We start from the raw sequence: 14963 nt of genomic DNA, 5'->3' as shown, positions 1-14963 counted from the left end.
AGCAGGAAACATTGTCATTATTGATTCACCTTAGGCTACCTGCTGTCACTAGCTGAACTAAGAAATTGGTAGGAAGTAGAGTAACGGGGCATATGAGGACCAGAAAAACAATATAATTTGTGAAGGAGAGCTGAGAATGTTGGGTCAAGACTAGGATCCTTAGGTCAGTGACAGGTGCTCTGTTGTCAGCAGGTACCAGAGTCAACAAGTTGGCAATAATAGTAACAGCTACAGTACAAAGCCAGCAGTTTTTGTTGGCACCAGAACCCAAAGAGACTAAGCGTAGTGCTTCCTTCTTAATGATAGGAGATAGAGGATGCAATAGTTTGTCCTTTACTTTGGAGGGGATATCCAGGCACCCCCCAGGCCACTATGCTCCTAAAACAGTGGTTCTCAGCTAGAAATGATTTGGTCTTCTAGGGATTCCCTGAAAGTCTAGAGACATTTTTGGTTGTCACAACTCTATTCTCTGCCTAGAGGTCCTCCTCCCTATTTCCACCCCCATTTTCTCTTCCATCTTTCACTTGGCTAACTTCTCATCCTGTCAAAATGGCCCAGTGTCACCCTACCCAGGAACCTAACCCTAGGAGTGAGATCTGGATTACATGCTTTTTGATATTTCTGTGCCATGCTCCTAAAATGCCACAGACTTCTTTTTTTTTTTTTTTTTTTTATTTATTTATTTATGATAGTCACAGAGAGAGAGAGAGAGGCAGAGACACAGGCAGAGGGAGAAGCAGGCTCCATGTACCGGGAGCCCGATGTGGGACTCGATCCCGGGTCTCCAGGATTGCGCCCTGGGCCAAAGGCAGGCGCCAAACCGCTGCGCCACCCAGGGATCCCAATGCCACAGACTTCTAAGTAATTACTTTGTATTATCATTGTTTCTATGTGTCTGTCTCCCTAAACTGGACTGTAATACATAGAGCAACTTAAAGGGAGAAATTGCTGGCATCTAGGGGTCAGGGACACTATTCAGCATCCTATGTTGTACAGGAAAGCTCCCCAAAACTATAAATTTTCTGGCACAGGATGTCAATAGCGCCACAGTTGAGAAATCCTGCCCTAAAAATATCACTAATGGAGCAGACCTTCTATTTTCTTTGGGTTTACTTTCCACACTCTGGAGAAAATGTCTTTCCAAGGTTTCCCAAGTAATTACCATTTGCTGGTCATCTAGTCTTATTAACAGGATGAACACAGTGCATCAATAATGTTTTGCTGTACGTCCAGATGTCCATATTGCTTAAGATTATATGATAGAATTGGGGCACCTAGGTGGCTCAGTCAGTTAAGTGTCTGACTTCAGCTCAGGTCATGATCTCAGGGTCCTGGGATAGAGCCCTACATTGGGCTTCCTGCTCAGTGGAGAGTCTACTTGTCCGTTTTCCCCTACCTCTGCCCCTCCTCCCTGCTCATGCTCACTCTATTAAAAAAAAAAAAAAAAAGACTAGGGGCACATGGGTGGCTCAGTTGGTTAAATGTCTGCCTTTGGCTCTGGTCATAATTTCAGGGTCCTGAGATCGAGCCCCACATCAGGTTCCCTGCTCAGTGAGGAGTCTGCTTCTCTCTCTCCCTCTGCTCCTCCACCTTACTTTTGCAGGCGCTTGCTTGCTCTCTCTCTCTCTCTCAATTTTTTTTTTTTTTTTAAGATTATGTTAGGGGCAGCCTGGGTGCTCAGCAGTTTAGCGCCGCCTTCAGCCCAGCACGTGATCCTGAGGTCCCAGGATCCAGTCCCCCATCGGGCTTCCTGCATAAAGCCTGCTTCTCCCTCACCCTGTGTCTCTGCCTCTCTCTCTCTCTGTGTCTCTCATGAATAAATAAATAAAATATTTAAAAAATATATTATGGTAGTTATTATGATAGATTATATTGTAGGGGAGTTAACATAATTCAGGGGTAAAACTTAAAATGTGTACCTCTGTCCAGTACAGGAGAATCACACTTTTAAATCCTCCTCATTGTTAGGGATGGAAAACAATCTTTTTTTAAAATGTGTATTTATTTGAGGGGCACCTGAGTGGCTCAGCTGGTTGAGCGTTACTGGTATACTATATACTTGAGGTCATGTTAATCGGTTAATCTGCTCTAGATACCATGTTTGGCACAGCAACTGCAACTGAAGCTACTACTTGGTTGAATGTGATAACTCACCATTGTCCTCTAGGATCTGTGTAGCCTTTGTAAGGACCTGACTTATATAATATGGATCACCATCATTGCATGCTGTAGGTCTTTAAGGCACTAATCTCTGCCTAGAATATAATAATATTTTTTATTTACAATCTTGGAAGGCTATGGGGGAGCTATTAAGTAGCCTTCCCCACTATGTTCTTATTCTATAGGCTATGGAACCTATATGGGAGTTTGGCCAACTTCTAAGTATGTTTGTTACAATTATACATTTAAGAATTTTGGAAATGACACTTGGTACTATGAGCCAGATGTGGGCCAGGACTCCATTTATGACCCCATCCACCACCACTCTAACAAGCCACTGTGACACTTTGGGTATCAATGTCCACTTGGACATGTGTTCATGGCCCTCAAAATATTAGATTATTCCACTCTTCCCAATGTATAGTTACCCAAGCAAATGATAGGTGCCTTTGGAGAAGTACTAGGAGATTCATTAACACATACTTTTGTGTTATATCCTTCCTGGGGACCTAGTTTCCCTTTCAGATGGTCTGAAACCAAATCATTCTAAGTTGAAAACTAGCTCAGGTTTGAAAACTAAAGAACCACTTTTTTTTTTCCCCAATAGCTGCCTTCAGCCTCCTGAACATCAATCCTTGATTTCTCCTAGTTCTAATAGATTGAACAACACCATTGTATAGCTCATCAATTTCTTTCTTTTTTTTTTTTAGCTCATCAATTTCTTCTTTTTTTTTTTAAGATTTATTTATTTATGATAGACACAGATAGAGAGAGAGAGGCAGAGACACAGGCAGAGGGAGAAGCAGGCTCCATGCCGGGAGCCGGATGCGGGACTCGATCCTGGGACTCCAGGATCGTGCCCTGGGCCAAAGGCAGGCGCCGAACCGCTGAGCCACCCAGGGATCCCCAGCTCATCAATTTCTAAGGAAATCCTACTGTATTAACCATCTATATATCACTCAGATTAGGACTCCCCAGGCAGCCATTCCAGCTCTGTGCTAATTATAATTGTGCTCACCTTGCTTCTGATGGTTCAGCATTACTACTTGGCCTCTGTTTTGGGATCCCATCATTCCCATTGTTATCATAGAGCTCAGCTCTGTAACTGGTACTATTACCTGAAGCCTTTTAGAGACAGCCACCATAATTAACAGTGCTTTCCCTGGCCATATTGGAGTCGGAGACAAAGGAAAAATCAGTTATATTGATCCTGTATTTAAGATTTTGGTAAATCTTAATTTACCAAATTTTTTTTGCATTTTATGCATTAATTTTGATTTTTAAAAATATATCAAAGATCATATTGGTTACTAAGCTTTTTAGTACCCTCTTAAATTTTGCACCTAAGGCAAGTACCTCATTCACTTCACCCTAGTTTCAGTCCTGTTCAGTGATGTTGGTGCCTCTCTCACATTCCTTATTGCCTCTAAGCCTTCCCATGGGACATAATTATCTGCTAAGTTTTTTGGCTTTCACATTGAATTTCTACTCTAGCATAGCCACTTTTTTGACTCTTTTAGTCATCCCCTCTTCTACCATCTTCCACTGTAGTCCTGCCATTCCTGCCACTCAATATGGGCCTTTACTTTCTCTGAGTTTCTAAGAGCCACCCTAGCAGCATTAGTACTGCCTTCCTAGATCCTTGTCAGGGTACTTCATATCGTGGGATAGTGCTTTCATAGTGATAAATCCTTCCTAACCAATGTTGTTCTGCTACCTACCCCTCTCCCCTGATCTAGGACTCTCAGATTTTAGTTCCTTATGCCACTTTTCAATTCCTGATAGTGCCTGGGGCCTTCAGCTCCTTTGAGATGTTCCTTTCCTCCCTTAGCAGATCCAGCATTTTCCTGGCTAGGTGAAGTATGATTTAACCCCAGTTACTGGTCTAGTGTCCAGCAGGGAACATATAGAAAGTTCCTGAGTGGGACACCTGTCGTCTTATAAGTCAAAAGTCTTGTATGTCCTTCAAGCTTTTTAACAAGGACAATTAGGCCTACTTCTGTAGGCCTAGAGGATTCAGAGAAATCTAGGATTTCAAGATTCTTGAGTGCACTGACCCAGATGTCCTTGCCCTATTTCTTAGGATTGCAGTCTTTCCCAATCAGGGCCCTTACTTTATCTAAGAGATATGCTAAAGCTGAAAATTCTGTCAAGTTTTGGAGATCTGCTACTCTTAATATTAAACCCTAAACTGCTGACTATCAGCTTTTTTTTTTTTAAAGCTTTTATTCATTTATTCGAGACAGAACACAAGTAGAGAGGAGGGCCAGAGGGAAAGGGAGAAGGAGACTCTGCCAAGCAGAGAGCCTAATGCAGGGCTCGATCCCAGGACCTTGAGATCATGACCCACCTAGAGGCAGACACCTGACTAAGCCACCCAGTGCCTTTTTTTGCTAACTCCAACCAATGAGACTCTTTACTGCCAAGAATGCCCTCCAGCTTTTACACTTAACCTTTAATAAGTGATTAGTCACTCTTAACCTTTCAGTGGCTTCCCCCTCTTCCAGTCCCCTTTGGCTCAGGGCATGATCCCAGTTCAAGGATGGAGTCCCCACATCAGGCTCACCTTGCCTGTGTCTTTGCGCCTCTCTCTGTATCTCTCATGAATAAATAAAATCTTAAAAAAACAAAACAAAACAAAACCCTGTTTGAGTCTTTGCTTTAAATAATTATTTTGGGTATATCTATACCTAGGAGTTGGATTGCTGAGTAATATGATAATTCTGTGTTTAGCTTTTTGAGGAACTGCCAAACTGTTTTCCACAGCAGCTACCCCATTTTACATTCCCATTAGCAATGCATGAGGAATCCAATCCCTCCATATCCTCACCAACACTTATTTTCTGTGTCTACATTTTTCATAACCATCCTAGTAGGTATGAAGTGGTGTTTCATTGTAATTTCGATTTGCATTTCCCTACTGGCTAAGGATGTTAAGCATCTTTTCATATACCTATATTAGCCATTCGTACATCTTTTAGAGAAATGTCTAAGTGTTTGTCTATTTTCTTTCTTCTTCTTCTTTTTTTTTTTTTTTAAGTCTTTGCCTAAATCTCTGCAGCCAGTGTGGGGCTCAAACTCAACCTGGAGATCAAGAGTCACATGCTCTATCAACTGAGCCAGCTATATGCCCCTTTTTACCCATTTTTAAATTGAGGTGAGTTTTGTTTGTTCCTGTTAAATTCTAGGACATCTTATATATCCTGAAACGTAATTCCTTCTCAGATATATGGTTTGCAAATATCGTCTTTCACTCTCTAAGTGAGATAATAGAACAATTGTACATTGGTCTGTGTCTCCAGTTCCTAACACAGATCTCCTGAAATTCTTGTAAATTCCTAAGTGATAAGAGCAGTAGGAATATCTCTTGTTCTAATATTTGTTCTTTGACCCCATCCCTGACACATGGCTCCTAAAACCCTTGAGAACTCCTAAGTGATGAGAGCAATATGAGCATCTTTTGTTCATTGAGGAGACTCTGATGGGCTCCTAGACAGAGAGGCTGGTCACCAGAAAGATCAAGCCATAATTAGAAGCTTGGAATTTTCAGCCCTACTCCCCCAACCTGTCCAAAGAGGAGAGAGACAGAAATGGAGTTAATAATTGATCATGCCTGTGTCTGTAAACTCCATCAAATCCCAATAGTACAGAGTTCAGGGAGTTTCCAGGCTAGGAAACATCCACACTGAGAAGGTAACACACCCCAACTCCACAGGATAGAAGCTCCTGTACTTGGGACACTCCCAGACTTGCTCTATGTATCTCTTTATCTGGCTGTTCATCTGTATCCTTTATCATATCCTTTAAGAAACTGGTAAACCTCAAACCCAAGAGGGTTGTAGAACCTCTGATTTCTAGCCAAATGAGACAGAAGTTGTGGGTAACTGGCATCTGAAGTCAGATGGGAACAGTCTTGAGGGACTAAGCCCTTGACCTGTGGGATCTGACACTATCTCCAGGTACAGGTAGTGTTGGAATTGACTTAAATGGTAATAACACCCAGCTGGTATTGCACAGAATTACTTGGTGTAGGAAAAACTTCCACACATTTGGCAAACAGCAGTGAAGCGTTTTGTGTGGGTAGTAAAGGAGACACACAAGAGTTTCTCTAACTCACTAGGGATTGACTTCTCACTTGATTGACAGTACCCTTTCATGTACAAAATGTTTAATTTTGACGAAGTAAAATTTTTTCTTATTTCTTTTGTTGTTTGTGCACTTGATATCCTATTCAGCAAATCATTGACAAGTCCAATGTCATGGGTAATTTAGTTTTGCTTCCAAAAAAGTATGTTACCAATTATTCAGAAGTGTCACCCCACCCAGGGGCACCTGGGTAGCTCAGTTAATTAAGTGTCTGCCTTCGGCTCAGGTCGTGATCTGAGGGTCCTGGGATTGAGTCCCACATCAGGCTCCCCACCCAGCAAGGAGCCTGTTTCTCCCTATCCCTCTGCCCTGCTCATGTGCTCTCTCTTGCTCACTGTCTCTCTCAAATAAATCTTTTTTAAAAAGTATCCCTCCAAAGATATTAAGTGAAAAGTAAAAATCTTTCCTCACTTGTCTTATTCCTCAAGGGTTGAGTGTTTTATGTATTTATTAATACATATATATATAAATATATTCAGTATACATATTTTCTATTACACCAGAGATTCTTAAAGGGAAGACTATTTAAGAAGGTGGGTGTTGGCAAAAATTACACACTATAATAATTACAAATATTCAAGCATAAAGATGCTAATATGAATAAGCTTCCTGGTAAAATTAGGCTTTAGCAAAAAGGACAAAATATGAAAGGAGGCCTACAAAGAATAAATAAATAAATCAGGAGAACCTCTGGGTTAGTAAACATATGGCCACTAGGAAAAGTGGCACACTCAGAGAGTGGAAGCTCTGATTCCCCTTCCCACACACCTTGCCCTATGCATTTCTTGCATCTGGGTGTTCCTAAGAAAACGTTTTATAATGTACTGGTAATCTAAGGATGTACTGAGTAAAGATGCTGAGGAATTTGCAATATGCCTTGAAGAACGGCAGCAGGGCAATATTAAAGCATGACCGCCTTATCTATATATATCTAGTTTGTTTATATATCATAAAGGCTGCACTGATGGTTTAAGATAAACAGATCTTGCCCTGAGCACCCTTTAGATTAAGCATCAGATTCCTCTTTTATAGGTTTTCTTGTTTTTTGAAGATGCCTGAAAAAGTAAGAGGATATGAAGATCTGTACTCGAGAAACAAAAGTAAAAATGAAGACATACTCAGCCAGAAATCTGACTTCTTTAAGATTCAGTAATATAGAGATGGACAATCATACAGAACTCAGTAACATGCATTTTAAAAACATTTGAGGATTTAGACAAATCTGTACATCCCCTGATAGTCATCTACATAGGTAATACTGATAAACATTTTGTATTCAGATGCCAACATTAACTGACTTAAACGTTCATTTATTATTAAGTTCCCTAAAGCTATGCAACTAGTTGTGTTTTGACTCATTTTTTAGTTTGGAATCTATTTTCCCCAACATGATGTTTCTGCAATCATCTCTTCTTAAATTGAAAACCACCACATTCTTTACTTTTCTTTTTTTTTAAGATTTTTTATTTATTCATTTGAGACAGAGAAGATACCATGGGAGAGAACCTGAGAGGGGGAAGGCAGAGGGACAGGGAGAAGCAGGCTTCCCGCTGAATAAGGAGTCTTGGGGCTCCCAGGACCCTGGGATCAAGACATGAGCTGAAGGCAGATGCTTAACCATCTGAGCCATCCAGGCGCCCCCAATAATTTACTTCTTATACATTAAAGTCCTAAATGTGAAACTAAGTAATTAAGCAGTAAAACATTCTCTGAATGTAGATCATAATCTCAAGTTTTTATTTTTTCCTCTATGAGTGGAAAATAGACTTCTACATAAGAAAGTTAAAATGTTAATTTTTCAAAGTAAAGACATGGGGGATCCCTGGGTGGCTCAGCAGTTTAGCGCCTGCCTTTGGCCCAGGGTGTGATCCTGGAGTCCCCGGGATCGAGTCCCCACATCGGGCTCCCTTCATGGAGCCTGCTTCTCCCTCTGCCTGTGTCTCTGCCTCTCTTTCTCTGTCTCTCATGAATACATACACAAAAATCTTTATAAAAAAATAAAGACGTAACAATATCAGAATGCAGCCCAAAGAGTAAATCAAGTTATGTAATTACATTATGATTAAATCTAAGATTATCTAATAATTGCAATTTGTTAATTATTTCTGCTTAAAACTGCTAAACAGTTAATCAGAAACGAATCATTTTGTAGCTATATAACTTTTTTGAAGTATGCAACTTTAAAAAAAATACGAATTACCAATTTTAAGTACTGCCCTACAATAATTTTGTTTTGACTGATTATTTTTGTTTTTTCTTTTCATATAATTATTTTATTGTGCTTTGGACAGGCCATTTTCCCACATTTGAGTAAAATGTTTAGCACATTGTAAACTTAATAACTTATAAAAATGAGATTTTGAGTAGGAAGAAAGTAGAAGAATTTTAAAATGGCAAAAATCTAGAAAAATAGTATGAGAGAGGCTAAACTCTCAGTGAGCTGACGCTTATGATGAAATGCTAAGGAAAATACAAAGGCTTTCTGTCTGAAGCAACAATAATAAAACTAGTTCTGTTACCTGAGGTAGACAGCTCAATGTAACTGAAGACAAAGTACACTCTCCAACTCATTTGTTTCTTTTCTGTGAAGAAAAATAATCTCAAAAGTAAAAGGAAAAAATATAAGAGGGAAATAGGCTTAATTGAAATGAAGTGAGGTATCAGTAAGAGAGTAACTGATAGCTCTAAGTGACAGCAGTTGTTCTGGCCTAAACCAACTACATCCGGTTGGCCATGTGGTTGGCCACATCCCAATGCAAACAGAACTTGCTAATGTAACAAAAGCACCTTTAAAAGCAATCTCAAGGGAATCTCTGGATGGCCCAGGGCGTGATCTTGGAGTCCTGGATCCTGGAGTCCTGCATCAGGCTCCCTCCATGGAGCCTACTTCTCCCTCTGCCTATGTCTCTGTGTTTCTCATAAATAAATCTTTAAAAAATAATAATAAAAAGCAATCTTAACAAAATTTGCTACTTGTGGAGAACCCAAGAGTTTAAAGATCTGAAACCTATATGCTATACTATATGCTAAACTGACTAAAGAAGTAACATTTCAGGCAGCCCCGGCAGCTCAGCGGTTTGGCACTTCCTTTGGCCCAGGGTGGGATCCTGGAGACCAGGGATGGAGTCCCATGTCGGGCTCCCTGCATGGAGCCTGCTTCTCCCTCTGCCTGTGTCTCTGCCTCTCTCCCTCTCTCTCTCTCTCTCTATGTCTCTCATGAATAATAAATTTTAAAAATCTTAAAAAAAAGAAAGAAAGAAAGAACATTTCATACCAAAAAGACAGGAGAATAGAAACTATGTCTCAGATTTTTTGAATGGTAATCCTAATATAAAATATGTTGCCTGCTGTTTTCATATATTATAGAAATACCACAGAAACCCTAGTATTTCAGCTGCTTTATAGTGTTTCAGCTGCTTTATAGTCCAATGCTGGGAGAAAGATACATAGAAATAATTATAATACAAAGTGGTTGGAATAGTTAGATGTATTTATGGGATTTGGGGACTCTACAGAAATATCAAACCATGCTATCTATAGCTATATATAATTCTTAGGGTGAGGTGTTTCTGGATGGGGTGACACTGGATCAGTTTCATAGGCTGAAGGAGGAATTAGCCAGGTGAAAGGGGGTAAGGGAAATAGAGGATATGAAGGAGAACCGTCTAGGAAAAGAGGACAGTTTAGGCAACAAACACAATGGTGTCTGTAGAATCTAGAAGCAATTCTGTGACTAGATGCCACAGTGTGTGGCAGAGAGTAGCAAAAGGGGACTTCTAGGATTGGATGTGAAGCTGCTTATAACTAGGTCTAATTTCTTTATAAATTCTAAATGCCCTAAAAATTTCTGAATCTGGAAAGCTGAGAAGAGCCCCTAAACTATATTGTTATGCTTTGTGACCCTTCCTGGGTAGTCAATTATCCTCTTTTCTCTTGGTCACATTTCTGGTTTGAATCACTAGCTCAAGTACTGAGTTTTGACTTGCTCTAATTGAGCTGTTTTTATTTATTTATTTATTTATTTATTTATTTATTTATTTATTTATTTATTTTATGATAGTCACAGAGAGAGAGAGAGAGGCAGAGACACAGGCGGAGGGAGAAGCAGGCTCCATACACCGGGAGCCCGACGTGGGATTCGATCCCGGGTCTCCAGGATCGCGCCCTGGGCCAAAGGCAGGCGCCAAACCGCTGCGCCACCCAGGGATCCCTAATTGAGCTGTTTTTAAAAACAGTTCTAATATTTTAGTATTACAAAGTTGCTGTTTCATCTTTCAAGGAGTCATAGAATACAAAGCAGCATTCTAACACAAGGTCACAAGGCAACTGTTCCAGTTGCTGACTGTGTTGCTTTCTAGTTTGTGCAAGTTACTTATTTTTAAACCTGTTTCCTATGTTCTTAGGGAGTGAAGGACTGGATCAAATGGTCTTTGTTGCACCCCCTCAGATGCACCAATATCAACCAATGCTTCCTCCTCAGCTGAATCCCAGCTCTGTGAGTAGGGGATGTGTCACCTTTATGCTTTTCAGGCACTAGTATCAGCTAAACAGTGGCCTCCTCTCAGAAATCTGAGTCCCATCATTTTGGGATTCCCTCCACTAAGCTTCTAAGTTCTGATAACCTCAAGTTCTTCCTTGTTCCCTTCCAGGAGGGCAGCGTGCAGAAAAGTCAGGCCTGCCTGCTATTCTTTAAAGACTTGTTTACAAGGTTGGTCTTTAGCATTTGAAAACCTGTATGCCAGGTAAGTTTTCACCATTCCCAGAACTGATACTTGCTGTTCTTGAACTGTGCAAGCAATATGGTTTACGCTGAACATCAGCTTTCCTTGTGGAGTCTGGAATTTGGATACATGACAGGTAGAGAAGGCTTATGTGATCATCCCTCAATAAAGACCCTGAACACTGAGTCTCTAATGGGCTTAGCTAGTTGGCAGCATTTCACACATGTGGTCAGAATTGTCAGAAGAATTAAGCATGTCATGTATGATTCTACTTCACAGGTTAAAGGACCCTTGGAAGTTTCACCCAGTTCCCACATGCTCCTTTTCCCTTTACTCATTTTGCTTTATATCCTTTTGCTGTAATAAATTATAGCTTGAGTACAACTATATGTTGAGTCCATGAGTCTTCTCAGCAGACCATCAAACCTACCAGTGGTCCTGGGGACAAGAGGTGGTACCTACTTCTTGGAGTTACCAGTATCCACTTTTTATCACCATGGTTCTGCAATCCTTGTTTAACAATGTCCTTATATTAAATTTGCTGTTTAGGGCAGCCCAGGTGGCTCAGTGGTTTAGCACCGCCCTCAACCCAGGGAGTGATCCTGGAGACCTGGGATCGATTCCCCCATCAGGCTCCCTGCATGGAGCCTGCTTCTCCCTCTGCCTGTGTTCTCTGCCTCTCTGTTTCTGTGTCTCTCATGAATAAATAAAATCTTTAAAAAATAATAAAAAATAAAAAAATAAATTTGCTGTTTAAAATAACTGGTGTAATTTTCCTGACTAGTCCCTGACTGATAGAGCCAGTCAGTAAGGGCAGATTGTCCAGTTAATCTTTTGTAGTCCAACTTCATCAGCAACTAATCTTTTATAACACCATAAGAAATTAGAGAACTAATCTCTTATAACTCAGTTCCTCATTCAGTCAAGGAAGGTGTTCTTTCAACCGAACAATTCATGAAGATAATCCCTGTATGAAGTTATTTAGCACACTAGAAATATTATTTTACTGATCAAAAAGGTACCAGTAAGGGATGCCTGGGTGGTTGAGCGGTTGAGTGTCTGCCTTTGGTTCAGGGCGTGATCTTGGGATCCGAGATCAAGTCCCACATCGGGCTCCCTGTGGGGACTCTGCTTCTCCCTCTGCCTATGTCTCTGCCTCTCTCTGTGTGTCTCTCCTGAATAAATAAATAAATAAATAAATAAATAAATAAATAAATCTTTAAAAAAAAAGTACCAGTAATGAGATTAATTTTTAAAATCTGCTTTATTTCAGTAAAAAAATATAAGTAATGTTTAGGTAAAGGTTTTTCTCTGTGGTTAAAATTCATCCAATATTCATTTTGACTGGAGGATTGATTATGTATAGTAGCACAATGTCATAGCCATCTCTATTTACCTGAAGCCTTTCTAGTTCTGTTCAGTCTATAGTCTGAAATGAGCAAAAGGTCAAAGTGAGATTCTAAGTGGAAGTCAATAAGGAGGATTTCATTTGGAAAGATTACATGAAAAGTATAAATTAAATATGTCTGGGTGTGCATGCACACATATATAATTTTATTATGGAAAATTTCAGATATTTATGAACATTAAATATTATAAACTCATTTACCTATCATCCCGATCAATACTTATCAACAAATGACCAACTTTGTTTTATCCACTCTATTTCTTCACCCTCAATTGGATTTTTTTTTAAGATTTATTTATTTATTCATGATAGATCGATAGAGAGAGAGGCAGACACAGGAGGAGGGAGAAGCAGGCTCCATGCAGGGAGCCCGACGTGGGACTCGATCCCGGGACTCCAGGATCATGCCCTGGGCCAAAGGCAGGCGCCAAACCACTGAGCCACCCAGGGATCCCCTCAACTGGATTATTTTAAAGCATATCACAAATGTCATTATTCAGTTGTAACAGCTTCAGTATGAATCTTTACTGAAGTAGAGATTTCACTTGAGTTTTGTAGTCTTGTATATGTCTTTTATATTTAGTTTGTTCAAAACAAAATCCCAAAAATCTCTTAAATCTAATCAGTATGGATGGTAGCTACACTTACCATGAACATAGCATAATGTATAAATTTATCCAATCACTGTGCTGTACAGCTGAAACATAACATTGTGTATCAATAATACTGAAAGGAAAAAAAAAATAGGGGCCCTTGGGTGGCTTGGTCTGATAAGCCTCTGAGACTCTTGATTTCTGCTCAGGTCATGATCTCAGGGTTGTGAGCCTGCATGTGGCTCTGCACTGGGCAGGGAGTCTTCTTAAGATTCTCTTTCCCTCTACCCCTCCTCCCTCTTAAAAAAAAAAAAAATCTACCACAGTCCCCTGCCTTCTTTTTCTTCCTTTTTCTTTTCTTTTTTTTTTGAAAGGGAGAGAGTGAGCATCAGCAAGGAGGAGGGCATGAGGGAGAGCAAATTCTCTCTGGAGAGAGAATCCCAAGCAGGCTCCATGCTCAGCCTGTAGCCCAATGCAGAGCTTGATCCCATGACCATGATCCAAGCCAAAATCAAGAAGTAGACACCCAACTGACTGAGCCTTCCAGGCGCCCCATCCTTCCTCCTTCTGTTTTTGACATTTGTTGAAGAAATTGGGTGATTTGTCCTATGAAATTTGCCATATAATTTGGCAGATTGCATCTCCTTGGTGTCATTTAACTTGTTCTTCTATCCCCTGTATAAACTGGCTTATCTAAAAGCTTGAGCAGATTCAGATTCAATTATTTTGCAAGAATGTTTAATATGGGGATCCCTGGGTGGCGCAGCGGTTTGGCGCCTGCCTTTGGCCCAGGGCGCGATCCTGGAGACGCGGGATTGAATCCCACGTCAGGCTCCCGGTGCGTGGAGCCTGCTTCTCCCTCTGCCTGTGTCTCTGCCTCTCTCTCTCTGTGTGACTATCATAAAAAAAAAAAAAAAAGAATGTTTAATATGTGGTATTATGTCAAATGTATTTTTAACAGCACAGTTGGTTTGGCCTCCAAGAGACTGCTTCTCACAGATATGATTTTTTTATTTACTACCTATATTTTTATGTTGATAGACCTTTTAACCCCCAATTTATGGAAGCACTGTCACCTACTGAAACTGAACCAGAGTTTATTATCACCTTTAAGCTTATAACTTTATTTCCTTTGCTGAGAAGTCAAATGAGTACCATGTACTGTCATCTCTTACAAAGATTTTTTGGGGGGATCCCTGGGTGGCGCAGCGGTTTAGCACCTGCCTTTGGCCCAGGGTGCGATCCTGGAGACCCAGGATCGAGTCCCACGTCGGGCTCCTGGTGCATGGAGCCTGCCTCTCTCTCTCTCTGTGTATGACTATCATAAATAAAAATTTTTAAAAAAATTTAAAAAAATTTATCTGCCTTAAATTTTTTTATTGGGAAATTATATTCAATTAGATGACCTAATTCAGTAAGTATTTTCAAATGTCTGGGAAGAGTTGAATGTGAAAATATTTGGCATATTTAATAAATGAAGGCTTTATGTTAAGTATATAAGCACATCATATATTATTGTACTGAAAAATTATGTTGAACAGGCCTAGTTAACAATACCAATAGTTCAGAATAGAACTTAGTAAGAGGTGGCGGTGTAATGCTTATATTTTAGAGACATCAGGTAACAACTGGTTTTTGAGCAGAGAGTGATATGATAAAAATGTGTTTTAAGGAAGATGTTACTGGAAATAATTTAAGTCAGGAAGTGCACGGAGTCTATAGCTGAAGGTAATTTAATATAGAATTAAATGGTGCAGCTACAGAACCACCTCAACGAACATATTCTGCATTGTACTGATAAGTGACAAAGTTTGTAGCCGGTGATTTCAACTCCATAAAGCATGACTGCAATGAACAAAGAGTAGAAAATAATAAAAAATATTAAGGCCCTATGTCATTATTTATGTCACCACCACCCCCAAATAATCATACACA

At 40.0% G+C, this 14963-nt stretch overlaps 1 protein-coding gene across 6 annotated transcripts in view; it reads right to left on the bottom strand.

Annotated features, from left to right (window-relative positions):
• Positions 1-14963, bottom strand: part of SF3B1 (splicing factor 3b subunit 1) — a 60266-nt gene that overhangs the window by 44279 nt on the left and 1024 nt on the right. The window contains exon 2 of one of the 6 annotated variants that reach the window (XM_026002608.2): positions 8826-8888. The exons of the other annotated variants lie outside the window; for them this stretch is intronic. The gene's annotated coding sequence lies outside the window, so the exon portion shown is untranslated. The remainder of the gene's footprint in view (positions 1-8825; positions 8889-14963) is intronic. 6 annotated transcript variants of the gene reach the window in all.

The sequence above is a fragment of the Vulpes vulpes genome, chromosome 16, assembly GCF_048418805.1.
Source record: "Vulpes vulpes isolate BD-2025 chromosome 16, VulVul3, whole genome shotgun sequence".
NCBI classification, from domain to species: domain Eukaryota; kingdom Metazoa; phylum Chordata; class Mammalia; order Carnivora; family Canidae; genus Vulpes; species Vulpes vulpes.
Note: the sequence above shows the minus strand (reverse complement) of the source record. Positions and strands in the feature narration are given on the sequence as shown.